This window comes from Pipra filicauda, unplaced genomic scaffold, assembly GCF_003945595.2.
Source record: "Pipra filicauda isolate LSUMZ 115617 unplaced genomic scaffold, ASM394559v2 scaffold19_size4547281_pilon, whole genome shotgun sequence".
In the NCBI taxonomy this organism is placed as follows: Eukaryota; Metazoa; Chordata; class Aves; order Passeriformes; family Pipridae; genus Pipra; species Pipra filicauda.
The window spans coordinates 2,472,802-2,486,878 of NW_024104309.1; the positions used below are offsets into that span (position 1 = coordinate 2,472,802).

The 14,077-nt window shown below is 38.8% G+C and overlaps 1 protein-coding gene across 10 annotated transcripts in view; it reads right to left on the reverse strand.

Annotated features, from left to right (window-relative positions):
• Positions 1-14,077, reverse strand: part of DAB1 (DAB adaptor protein 1) — a 436,638-nt gene that overhangs the window by 129,557 nt on the left and 293,004 nt on the right. For 7 of the 10 annotated variants that reach the window (XM_039380595.1, XM_027748810.2, XM_027748812.2 and 4 more), the window contains one exon: positions 2,253-2,365. The exons of 2 other annotated variants lie outside the window; for them this stretch is intronic. The gene's annotated coding sequence lies outside the window, so the exon portion shown is untranslated. Of the gene's footprint in view, positions 1-139; positions 270-2,252; positions 2,366-14,077 lie in introns of those variants that run through there. One more of the 10 variants, XM_039380593.1, reaches the window with a different exon arrangement.

Consider the following 14,077-nt stretch of genomic DNA (forward strand, 5'->3'; position numbering starts at 1 on the left):
TTAGCACAGACAAAATAAAGAGCTGAAAAACATGTTTTTTTAAAAATAAAATCACTTTTCTAAAGCCTTTAGACCATTGGATCTTGTGTGTAACTACAGATAATATAAATCCTTAAGACAATCATGAAGTTTTACCCACCTAAATATAAACCAGCCCCCTACACATGGAACTTCTCCTTCGATGGCAAGTACAACTCAAATGTTCTCTGAATTAACTTCCAAAGCTTATAAAGCTTTATCAGCTCAGATGGTAAAAACCAACGGGTTATTTGAGAGCTAAACTTGTCAGAAACTGCAAAAGAGATACAATCCAATTGTTATTGAAAGTTATGAATACAGTTTTCTGGTCACTTCATGTCAGGTGCTAACAGACATCAGAACCACTGAACAACACATTCACATGAGACATGGAGTGCTTGTGAATATTTATGCTTAAGAAACTTTGAATTCTATCCAATTGTAAATGCCACAGTGTAACTGATCAGTCCTGATCATGAAAGTCTTCCAGAGTATTCTCAACTCTAAAACAAACTAACACTTTTACCTTCCTGCATTTGGCAGGAGTTCATATTACAAGAGAGACATTAGATAAAGCAAAGAGGTCTTGCAGGGCGAAAAACTGCTGAACAAATACTCAAATAAGCAGCAAAATAAAGTCACTGCTTCAATATATTATTTTATATATTGACTAGATGGCCTCTGTATGTGTGTATGTAAAAGTCTGTATCTACTTAAGACAGTTTTCAACTGGCAATCTGTAATCAAAAAGCAAGTGTGAACTAACCAAAGAAAGAGTTAACACGTAATCATCACTCAGTTTAATGCAGTTTCTGATCTGTAACAGCAGGGAACAACAACTTCAAACCAGCTCTGCAGGGCAACAGAGCTCTGCCAATTTACACTGAATCCAGGATCTGTCCCATCGTATAGTTCCTTCACTCATTTCATTAAATCATGTTTGCCAGCAACTACAAAGTCCTAATGGGTGCAGAAAGCTATTCTGCACTTGTTGATTGCCAAGGCATCTGTGCAAACCCAGTGAAATGGAAAGAAGTGAAGCAAGGAACCCCACTGTTAGAAATAAACCTAAATCAATACAAATAGAACTTAAGCACTTGCCATATATGGCTGATTTCTTGCAAAGTATAAGACCTATCAGGGCCTGGTTTTAGCCTGAGACTACCTAACAATGTTTAAATAAATTGGTTGATACTTTACCAAACAATACTCTTTACATTTAATTGTCCTAATGCAAAACAATGTCAATATTCAAGTGGCAAATCCTCAAGATGAATTAACATGCTGAGTTTCAGAAAAGTTTCTTTTTCTTTCAAGGCACTATCAAGCTACTTCTGTTTTCTCACCAAGTTGAGTGCTGTTCTATTTTCATAGCTCTGAGAGAATCACAGACCTGGTAGAAAATCTTCAGCTTCAACCAGCACCAAGCAATAGTACAAATCCAAGAAGAGGAATTGCCATGAGATGTTACAGTTCCATGAATAGCTGTTAATGCCAGCTGCAGCAGCCAGAATATCAATTTCCTCATTGCAAAAATTTAGGAAAGCATGATATAAAAGTGAAGGTAGCTTTATCATTACCTGCCTGTTATCATTTCAGGAAGCTTTCCCCCCTTACCTTCTTTAAGTATCTACTAACAATTTTTTTCATTGCAGTTCATCTTGAAAATTAATCATCATAAATTTAAAACCATTCTCTTGCAGATCTGTCAGGTCTGTAGTGCTATTTCATTTATTACAAGACCACATGACGCATCAGAGCTCAGTATTTGAACATGACATATTTTCACTTTGTTGTGATACCACATTCGAAAATTGTTCCTATCAATCTTTCACTGGAGCCAAAACTTAACTGTCTTGTTCACTGAAACATTAAATGCCAAGTCACACAGATGAATAAAAGCATTTGCAAGACGCAAACATTTGCAAAAGTTTCCTGTTGAAAGGGTCTATAGAAGAGAATCCACAAAAATGAACAGAATCCACAGTGAGTACTGAAAGTCACTATTTGTAATCATTTCAGCCATCAGATCACACTGAAAGTTAAAAGATTTCATGAACAGGCACTGATCTTTAAGTAGGATTTTGGAAGTATTTACAGTTCTGATTTCCAAAAAAATACTACAACTTCTGTGCATTTGCCTGACTCAGCTTATGCATTGCTTAAAATCTCTCATTTTCTGCATCGTTCACCAGTGAGGAGTAAAACCCCAAACAAACAGGCCATATACTTACAGTCCCCATAATGCATCATTTTCCCTCTAAACAGTGGCAGCAAACAGGCACATCCAATACTGTATTACTTTCTTCTCTCATTCATGACGATTTCACACACAGGTTCTTTGACTCTGAAAAAGAAGCATTTCCCAGGTTCTAAGGACAGAGGTACCCCAACCAATCCATCATGCTTTGTGTGCTAATGATAGACTCATGCATAAGAGGCACCAGGAGCAGTCAGAGGCAGCAGGCATGAAAAGGAGTGAATCAACTGTCAAGGGTTGTGATCTGAAGGACTGCAAGGCTGTGATTAGAATTTTCAATCAGGACTTCCACAATTTATCATGCTACAAGGGAAAGGGAGGGGGGGACACACATATTTCTTCATCAGCCCTTCCTGCTGTGGGCAAAGCGAGTGTTAAGGCATTAAAAACAGGAAATCTGAACATCTTAGGCTTATAAGCAGGTACTTTTCAGGGAGTGGGAAGTAAAAGATTTTCTGGGACTGCAGGGCTACTACTTTTTGTCTGCACACCCAAAATTGAAACAAGATTATTTGCAGCACAGGTTTTGATATTATGAAAAAGAAACACAGCTCTTCCTTCTCCTCTTACAGGTATACTCAGACACTGAGCAAGAAGTAGCTCTGGAAACCTCTGACTGTTGCCTTTAGGGATATAAAATGGAATAAAACCCACCAGGAATCCTACATCAGAATTCGCTAATACACCCTGTGAAACTTTAGAAAACAAAAAGGCAGAGGAAATACAAGGGAAATATTCTCATAGCCTGTATGAAATCACCTGCAGCACTTGCCAGGAGGCATACAGTCACATTTTCAAAAGGTAAAAAGGAGCAGCAAGTTTACTGAGCGCACAGGTTCACAGCAACCAAACATGTGGTCTAACTGTGGTATTGGTTTGTCTTGGTACTACTACCTCTGCTTAGTAATTCTACATCTCAATAGCCTCAAACAGGATTTGGAGATGGGCTGGTTCTGCAGCTCTGCTACAGCCTCCCTTTTGAAACCACAAGAGTCACAAAACCTCTTCAAATATTTTGCTGCTTCTTCCTCTCCTTCCTCACCTATGAAACACAGCAACTCCATCTCTCTGGACACAAATTTTGCAAGAACTTGTTCCCAGAGGGGACTGCTGCCTCAGAGAGGATGACCCCCAGAAAATCAAAAAATGCCAGCCCAGTAATTAGGAACTGGGAGCTGGTGGCTCAAAGGAAATGCCACAGGGTCTGTACCCATGTCACTGCAGAGTCTTTGTCTCAAACTCTAGATTCAAGTGACAGACCAGGCAGATTAGATATTTATTGAAATATATGAATGAGGCATTATTTTAAAAGGCAATTTTCATGTTAAACTATGAGTAATGAACAGCAAAGACAGATCTTATTTACATAATTAATGTTTCAGTTATTGATATTCCTTCAGAGGGTCACTAGCCTTTTTTCTCCAAGTTAATTAATTAATAAAGCAACTGCTTTTATGTAGGTAATTGTAATCACTTTAATACTCAAAGGCATGTAAAATATCTGGCTTTTTTTCTTTAATGTTGCAACTGGAGTGACAAACCGATCGTTTGCATAAATATAAACACTGAATGAGTCCATTTAACTCCTGACTAGAAAGAAATATTTTGACACTAACAGGAAAGAAATACATTAATTATGGATCAACACAGGAATCTGGGCAAGATCACCTTTTGTCCCTTCATCACAACAATCACGTTTTCCCTAAAACAAATCTCAGCTTCAAGACACTAAACTGCTCATGGTGCAAATCCGGTCTCACTTAGCTGAAGATTGCTCTTTAAAAAAGAACAGACTTTATGGACAAACAAACAAAAACCAGAAAACTGTTAGCAAGCAGAAAGCTTTAAACACTCGGCATTTCACAGGTAATTCAGAACTTTTTTTTTTCCATTAAGAAATACACAAACAAATCCAGCAAGAAGCAGCTTGACCCTATAAAAACCTGTTGCAGAAAAACCTATTCTGCATGGTAAATGCTATTCAAGCCAGGTGAAATGGTTACTTTGCTCAGTAGCCAGAGCTCACGTGCTCCTGCATCACATCAGGCAAAACATTGCAAAACAATCTGGAAAGGTCTAGTGGATGAATTTCTTGAGGAAGACAGGACAGCTGAGAGGTTAGATGGAAGCTTTTCTCCCCTCCCTCATTAGAGACAGTACTGAGTGACCAGGTTCAGTACAACGTGATGAACACCTTGATCCATGAGTTAATTTAAATTCTTCACAGCCCACCTATGAGCTGTTGGCTCAGAAGCCAATTACTACAGCTTCTTGTCTGTAAATCTCAGTCTTGCTCCACTCACAGTCCACTCAAAACATGACTGCAAAAAACATTTTAGTGGCCTCTTTCATAATTCTGTCCTTGATGTGGGAGAACGACACTGGGATTATCATTTTTATCACACACCATGAATAACTTATACTCATCCCATTTCTGACCCTTCCTATCTACAGCACCACAGGTTGCTGCCAAACAAGCATCTTCAGTGCCACACAGTTCTCCAAAGTCAATTATCTGTTGTTAAAATTTCATCTTGAATATGCTATTTATTGTGTGATCTAATCAACAAGAAAGAAAGAGTTAAAGATGTTGATATCTGAATACTGACACCACTGGCTAGCTCATAACCAGAGTCCCGTCATTCTGGTATTTCCTGATCAGAAAATTGCTATAAAACATAACTGAGGGGAGTTTCCCCTGTTTTATACAGTGTCTAGGATCATGCAGGGAAATGAAGGGAAGGAGAACTCCAATGCATCTCCACACTTCTAGGGAATGGGATTGCAATACAGAAAATAAATGTTATTGTTTGTATTATGCACTCATCTGCACCATATCAGCTGCTAAAACCTTGCAAAACATTCCAGACATCATCAAGAACCATTTCAACCTGTTTTCAGACTGTAAATCTTAACTCTGATCTCCCTCCAAGAGATTATAACAAAACGTGAAATAACCTAAATATTGAAAGTCATTTCACAGAAAATTGAAATAGATACTGTAGGGAAAAACACATTCCAGGCTTGCAAATTCTCTCTTTTACGTAATCCTTCTCCAGATTCTTCCAGAGGACTATCTGATCCATCTCTCTCTCTCTGTCTCACAGTATTTTTAACCACTGCAGATCTTTTCAGCCAGTGGCTGGTTGTGTTTTCAACTGGTGGTTGTAGCAAGTGGCATTCAAACCACGCAGGAGTAAGGAATGCAGCCACTAAGTAGATTATGAATAAACCACTCAGGTAGTCTTTTCTGTGTTTCTCAGTAATCACTCACAGCCAAGGAGCACGATAGAGATCTGCTTCTTCAGTGTCTCACTTCTAAAGGATCGATGTGCTGCAAACACAGGCACTACAGGACTTAATAGCAAGTTTTAAGTGCTTCTTACAAGACAAGGGTCTCCTCTTCTTGCAGGCATGGAGGAGCTAAAGAGCTGCTATCACTGGGTATTTGTGCCTTTTTGTCAGAATCATCCTTACTAAACACAGAGAAGCTACAGTGCACAGATCCAAGAGAAGATATAAATGAAATTCTAGATTAACACAGCTCCATTAAATCAACTTAGCAATTTTATCTCCAGGGATAACAATTTGGTTTGCAGTGGTGGGCTAAATAATGCAGTTCAACACATTAAGAACAGATCTGTATTCAGACTGAATGGACTGTTAGCTCAGAAAAGATAGACAGGAGGGAAAAGAAATGCTGAAGCAGCTGTTTCCTGCCCACAGCACATTTTCTCTTCTCCTTTATCTTCCACAACTATCATGTTCATATATCTATCACCATATCTTGCACTTTCCCTATGAAAGAGACAAAACAGGCCTGAAAATCTGTCTTAATGGGTGCCATAAAAAGAAATATCAATTCATTTGGATGTAGCACCTGCAACAGGCATAAAACATCCAGAAATCAGTGTAATCAAGAAGTGGGTCTTCTCCTTTGCCATCCAGTCCCTGCAATAAAATGGGCTGCTTTTATCTTTTATCATTTCATATCACAGATACCTTCACTTCCCCGGAGTGCATTTAGCAGCAAACCTGGAAATTTCTCCTCTGACCAAGAGGCAAGTCCCCTTTTCTCTCCCTGTAGTCACAGTTTCAGCCATGCAGTTTTCCATGAGGCAGTAAAAAGTTTCCCTATTGTCAGCACTAAAAGCTTCTCCTAAAGTAGTTCTTTTTCCATGCAGCCACATTTTCATCAAATTTTAGTGCATACATTTTATGAAACTGTTTGAAAACCTCAGGATTTAGGTTAGAGAAAGAACATGAAATGTAGGCTAGGCTAGAGTGGGCTTTCTAGGGAATACCCCACTAAAGCAGTCTCTTGATAGGTAAGGTATCTTCCTTACTATAAAAGCAAAGATTGTTGAGCACAGATTTTCACAGGGCTCTGGAGATTTAAACTCTTAGAAAGACCTAATTTCATTCAAAACTATCTGCTTGCTTCCTCTGGATTTTATATCTGTATGAGTTAAGGTGGAATATAGAATTGGGCAAAAGAAGGGATTTTACACCATTAGCACAAAACTTCAGTTGAATTTTTCTATCTCTTAACTCTATCATCTAATGCTGTCAGGTTTGCTGTAGGATATTTATTGCTTTGACTATCTAAAAATTATTACTTTTTCAGATTAAAAACAACACTTCAAGGGGGATATAAAATTACATGGTTTCTATTGCAAAAGTCGGCAATGAAAACTTTAATGTATCTGTTCCTATTCAGGCATACCTATGAATATTTTTAAAGCAAAGCTATCATATTCCACCAATGTTTTTACTCCTATTTTTGCTCTAGTTGAGTTATATTTTTTTACTCCAAAAGGGATCCATTGGCACAGATATTCACACCACATTCCCTACTGCAATTCATTTGGTGCAGTTTAAACATTCTGTAGTATAACGTCCTGGATACAGTTAAAAACTTCACAGCTGTATACAGTAACTAGACAGACAACAAAGAATTTCTAACACCCTGCTTTTAATGCTTCATATCACTTCTTTTGTGATGAAAACCCCATAAGTGAAAGGATTCCAGACTCGTCCTTTGTGCTGCCTTTTCAGGACATGCTGAACATCAGAAGTTTCCCACAGACTGTGTGCAGTGTGGGAGACAAGACACACTCTAGTGGGTTTTTTTCCTTTCTCGAGATTTCAGCACATATGTATGACCTCCACAGTTTAACTGATGACTATTCAGCGCATCAGTTACAAAAAAAAGCCATTCTCATTTCCTTTACACTCCTCCTCAAAGAAATAAATCAGTATCTTGACTGATTGAAACACTTAGCTGCCAGTCATTTTGCTTTGTCCCCTCACTGCCTCACACCAGCCTGTGTGAACTCAAGAGACGCAGAGAAGTGATTAAATTGTAACAAGGAGCCCTGAGAGCAATAACTAAGTGAGCGGTTACAAACAAATAACACAGTTCTTCATAATTCAGTAAAATGCATTATTTGATTTTGTATGTGGTTTGGAAAGCCAGTCAAAGCAGTAGTGCTTTTTTACTAATGCAATAACATTACTGCTTAATGGTGGAAAGCACAAGAGAGCAATATATGGCCTACAGATAGGAGTAAAACGTGCAAGCTTAACAATACAAGTTTATCCTCCTTATGAATTACCTAGGCAGTGCTTTTATTAGATGAGATCCATTGTTTCCTGATCTGCAAATTACTTCCTGAATCTATTAACTATAATGGGAGAAATGTATTTTTCAGTCTTGCCCTCTGAAAAAAAACCACCACAATAAATCAGTCTAAGCAGGTGAGACTAAACTGGCAACAAGGCCAAGGTATTTCAAGTATGCAATCCCTGGCTCCCTATAACACTAAAGGATTTTTTTTTTAGGATGGGAGCATAGAAATGAAAGGATTTAAGTGCAAATTATCCAATGATAGTATAAATCTGGAGTATTACCATGCATGTGAAGGATTATTAAAGATCAGGTAGGATTTTTCTTGTCTTACTTCAGTCACCTCCAGGGAAACAAATTCTGAAATGCACCATAGGAGATAAAGAACAACTTGAGTATATTAAAAGACTCATGGATATAATTCCATGAACTACAAGCTTTCTTTGTAACTCAGTTACCTTTAAGTGCACAAGACTTTTATCATAGTCCTTGTATTTCACGTGTCTTTGAAGGATGACATTTCCACTCACTGACTTAGCATTTGCATGTCTTGAATTCTCTAGTGAAGGCCCAAGGACAGTAATATTGTTTTTATTTATATCTTTATTTATATCTTCCTCCAACTGAATTCCAACAACACATCCCAAAACTCACTTTCCTAAGCAAAATGCTTCAGACATCTATAGCCATTAAAGACACAATGATTATCCTGAAAATGTAGAGGTGGAGGTACTTTTACAGATTCCTGAAAACTGAAGTCAACAGTCGATACTGGTATTATGTGGCAGAAGACAGAATCACAGAATGGTTTGGGTTGGAAGGGACCTTAAAGATAATCTCAGTCCAACCCCCTGCCATGGGCAGGGATAGCAACCACTATCCCAGGTTGCTCCAAGCCCCATCCAACCTGGCCTTGAACACTTCCAGGGATGGGGCAGCTACAACTTCTGCGGGCAATCCAGTGCCTCACCACCCTCACATTTATTATGTTCTTGCTAATGACATACCAGTTGCTAAAAAACTCTTGATAAGAAATATCTGAATCACCACAAGGTAGTTTGGCAGCATCAGAACTGCAAAACAATTACAAAAGGCAAAGCACCTGAATCTGCTCAAGAACTACGACTACATGTACTGCATTCCTTCTTCAGAAGCTCTCAATCACTTCCCAGGTGTAAGAGTTCATCAAGCTGGATCCATTTTCCAAGCTCCTCACATTTCACATTCTCTTCTAAGACTCAAACTCCAGCGTAGTTTAAATTCTTCTCTTTCCCATCAACTGGAGTCAACAGGACTCTTGGTATCTTTGACCCTTGTGCTCCACCTCACAGGAGTCATCAGCTGTAACACATGTTCCATTGACTGAAACAAACAGCCCCAGAGTACCTTAATGAGTACATAACCCCTACACAATCTGCTCTTCCAACCACCTCTTACATCTTTGATCTCAAGGTCTGATATATCACCAAAAATTCTGTGCATTTTATTTATGATGCAGCTATGAACAGTAACACTGCTAAATAATTCCCTTAAAGCTACCTATTTTAATTTTCTCTACTCAAAGCCAGGGCAGGAAGCACCACCTGTGGATAAGGTTGTCTGACACTTCCCACTCCCTTCAATTACTCCCTTCAATTACTTTGCAACTTTGCCAGATTTTTAACTGTTCAGGCTACAATTTTACATGTCAAGGGTGTCTGCTTTGGTGTGATTTTCAGGACATGAGGGAAGAGGAATGAGTTGAATCACTTCCAAGATTTAGATTGTAGGGAAATACCGTGTCTTGACCATGTTAAATAATCATTATGAACGTTTCTTGAAAAGCTTTCTGAGTTTTGAAACCGGGAGTAAGTGTTGGTCTCCATACAATGGATCTGGGTTTTTTGCTAATATTAAACCCCCCTCCTCCTAAAAAGCAAACAAACAAAAAACCAAACCCAAATATCCCCTAACAAACAGGCACACAAAAAAAGCCACAATCCAAAAATCCCAAAGCCAAAACTACCTAAAGTAAAAAAATGAGATTTCACACTTCTGCAGGGACGACTCCTTTATACTAAAATCCCTCTACACTATCAACCCTTTTGCAGCCTCCAGAAGGAATTAAAATTTGCATGCACATTCCTATTAACACTGTCCTGGAAAACGGGCTGTTTCTTTAATTACTGCTCTGAACTGAAATTACACAAACCAGTTGAAGTGACAGCAAGAGGTTCGTCTTTCCATCAGGGCACCCAGAAAGCTGCTGACTTTGAATGCATAAAATACAAGTATCAGACTAGAGAAAAAAGGAATAGACTTTGACGTGAAGTCTTGTATCACAAGAAGCAGAAGAGAAGAATTTTGAAGTGCTGTTTAATAATGGAGGACTTGGGAGGTTTAGTCTGGGAGTCAAGAGGTAAAAACTGCTTCAGGGGAGGGGGAGGATTAGAGCGGATGAGACAATCATCTGTAAGAGAGGAGCTGCATCCAGATAAGGAGCCATGAGGAAAGGAGAGCTAACTCAGGGTACCAGGAACCGGTTTAAGAACTCATGTCAAGAACATGCATCTCATTTGCCTCTGTTTAGGGTCACAAAGAACACAGCAGAAGCTGCCGTCACAGCTACTCAATTACACCAAATTGTGTAAGCCTATTCATAGGAAAAAAACCTCAAACTGGACCTGATGATGCACGTGGATCTCAACACACTGAGATTTGACGTTCCTCCCCAGAAAAGGAGTTGTAATTTCCTTACTACATTAAAAGTAAGATCATCCTACCATTACTACTATACTTCTTGTTGAATATTGTAAGCTGAATTATTCCAAATACTTAATTTCATTAGACGAATTTTCTAAGAAGACATAAATTAGGGCATATGGTTCATAATATTTTCACTTCCTTTCCCAGTAACCCATTTCACTAGTTTTACACTTCATCAATTTAAGCATTATGGCTAATACGTAACATTTAACTCTGTCACAAGAGGAAAAAAAATCCAAGTGTCTCATTAGGAAGCTATGATGGCCATTTCAGAAAGTGGTGTTACATTTTCTACCTACGTCCATATATGAAGGCATTGATATCAGAAGCACATGCAGAGCTTACAGGCCTACAGGTTTCTATGCAGGTGAAAAGCTTTTTTTACTGCTCACTTGGATATAAAGAAAACTGGATCCCCAGGGGACAGAACCCCTGTCTGTAAGATTTACTGCTACACAACAACAGCACAAAGCATTAAAGTAGAGCACGATTAGGTCTCTTTTACCACAGCATAAACCCAAGGGCAGGTAACATTTTATTTATGTTAAGCAGAACACATTCCTACACACAACTGAATCAGTAACAACAATATATGAAGATCACATAATGGCAGGAAGAGCATCTCTGACTAACTCCAGAAAAGTTAACAGCAGTTAACACCAGAAAAGCTGTTTTCTACCCAAACCTCTGCACTGAAACATGACAACCATCTTTCAAACATCAACAGGTGTCAGAAAATCATACAAGAACAGTAAGAAACACATCAAAAGCTTTCACAAAATATAAAGGCTGAAGTCTCAATTACAACACACTGTCTAACTTACAATCATTGCAAAGATATACAAGGAACAGTTTTACAAATCTTTGTGAACATATATGAACTCCACTTCTTCAAAATAAGCAGGATACATTTCTGTCACACACTAAGAATTCTTCTACAGGTTGTATCAGTGCCTTAAAAGCATCAGTGATCAATTAGAATTATCACAGGAGGGGATTCAGAGTCATGTCAGGTTTTTGAATGACAGAAATCTGTAAGGCTTTGCACTACAAAAAGACTGTTCAAAAATAGAATACATAACATAATCATCTACACATACTCCTGAAGAAGTAGGCCAGCATATAACACCTTTGCAAAAAACAACTAAAAGGTATCCTACTCCAGTTTATTAACAGACATCACACGGTTTCACAAGTTACTGCTGAATACACAATTATTCAGTGAATAAAAGGGAGGCCGTGGTTAATAACACATTGTACCTATAATGGCAGCTGTTTCTTTTCTGTACCCTGACTCTTCCCTGAGCCGTTTTTCACACTGTATTTTTGAAATATTATTGGGTACACTGCAGCACAGCTCCTAAGGCTATAACAACAAAATGTCGTGGACTTCTCTGACTTTAAAAAGGTAACCTTTGGTATGTTAGACTGGAGGTGGGAGGGTCAATAAGACACTTTTATTGGTGCCAAAACTCAAGAGTTTCTCTTCCCAAGTGTGATTTACAGCACAGGAAGGACATTGACCTGTTCCAGCAAGTCCAGAGGAGGCCACCAAGGTAATCAGAGGGATGGAGCACCTCTGCTATGAGGAAAGGCTGAGAGAACTGGGATTGTTCAGTCTGGACAGGAGAAGGCTTCAAGGTCACCTAACAGCCCTTCAAGTACCTGAAGGAGCCGACAAGAAAGATGGAGAGAGACTGTTCACAGCCTGGAGTGACAGGACAATGGGGAATGGCTTAAACTGACAGAGGGGAGGGTTGGATTAGAGATGAGGAAGAAATTCTTCACCTGTGAGGATGGTATGGCCCTGACACAGGCTGCCCAGAGAAGTTGTGGCTGTCCCATCCCTTCAAGTCTTCAAGGCCAGGTTGGATGGGGCTCTGAGCAACCTGGTCTAGTGGAAGGTGTCCCTGCCTATGGTGGGAGAGTTGGAACTGGATAATCTTTTAAGGTCCCTTCCAACCCAGGCTGTTCTATGATTCTAAGATGTTGTTATGATACCATAAGACCCTATTAGTGACTCCTACTTTTATAGAAAAGCTTTTCTATATCTTATACAATACATATATTAAATATATATATACTAAGATCTTTCTCATAAGCTTTAAATATTAAAAAACTAGAGAGAACAAACATCCTTGATTCATTCAGGCAAAACTGCTTCATTGCACAACCAGGCTCCTACACTCCCAAGCATCCAGTTCTCCTGTGCCTAGTTCAATACTCCACAGGTAAGTTACACCTTCTCCCCACTGTAGTAGTCACGTACACACTATTTGCTCCTCAGAATGAGTGACCCTAAGTCCTTTATCTGCAAGCTCTGCCCAGAGCCCTGCAGACTTCATACTGCACCACGACAAAGAAGTTTCTCTCTCACACCACTGCACAGAGATGCATTAACCAACTTTACAAGTTACTGCTTTTCCAGCATCTCACCAAAACATTACACCAGCATTTTTCACTTAAGGGAAATTTCTTTTAAAAAAGCACTTTGTGAACTCTACAAGTTGCAAGGCATTTTGGTCTCCCATGTCTACTAGTCAAACTTCTATTACAATAAATAATATATGAAATAGATTAATATTTAGAAGAACTTTACTCTTCTACTTGCATCATCATTATAAATTATTCTCCTATTAATGAGTTATTTGATCTCAACATATTAGCACAAAAAATACATTGTTCTCTGTACTTCTCTGTAACCTATGTGCTTGCCTTCTGCTAAAAGCTTCTCTTCGAAGTGCTATTATTAATTGTCAAGCATTGGAACTGTTCCTCCAGACATCACCCCCCTCACTTTCAAGACAGGCAGACAAGATTTTCTCCACTTTTTGCAACTAAAGTACAAGCTAAAGTACATCTGAATACACAATTCATTCTATTCAGCACTGTCCTTTCCCTAATGTACCCAGTATAGCCAACCTCTTACAGGAAGCAATTGCTGGAACAATTAGGACTCTCATAAGGACTCAGCAAGATTAATACACACTATGGCGTCATGTCTGCATCTTATCCCATGCAGTGATACTGAGATGTTAAAGATCTGTGCAGCAGGGACCAAAGCCTGTGCAACAACCTTCTGGAACTCTAGGCTGAGCTTTTCCACACTTTATTAATGTGAAAACTTGAGAGCTATCACAAACTACTTCTATTCCTGTTGACTATAACTTAGGATTAAGTTGGTCTTTTCTAACACCTGTGACATTCACATCCAAAATGGGAAGGAATCCTCAGAGATCCTGATTTCAGTTTGTTTTGCTTTTTTCTAGTATTGTTTGAATATACAACAGTGACCCTACACAGATCTCCAGAACGGGGGTTTTTTTGGAGAAGAAAGCAGATGTACACTCGATGAGCACAATTCCTAGTGGTTTCTTGATGCTTGTTTCTCCTAACAAACCAAGAATGTCTTGGGAAAATCCAGT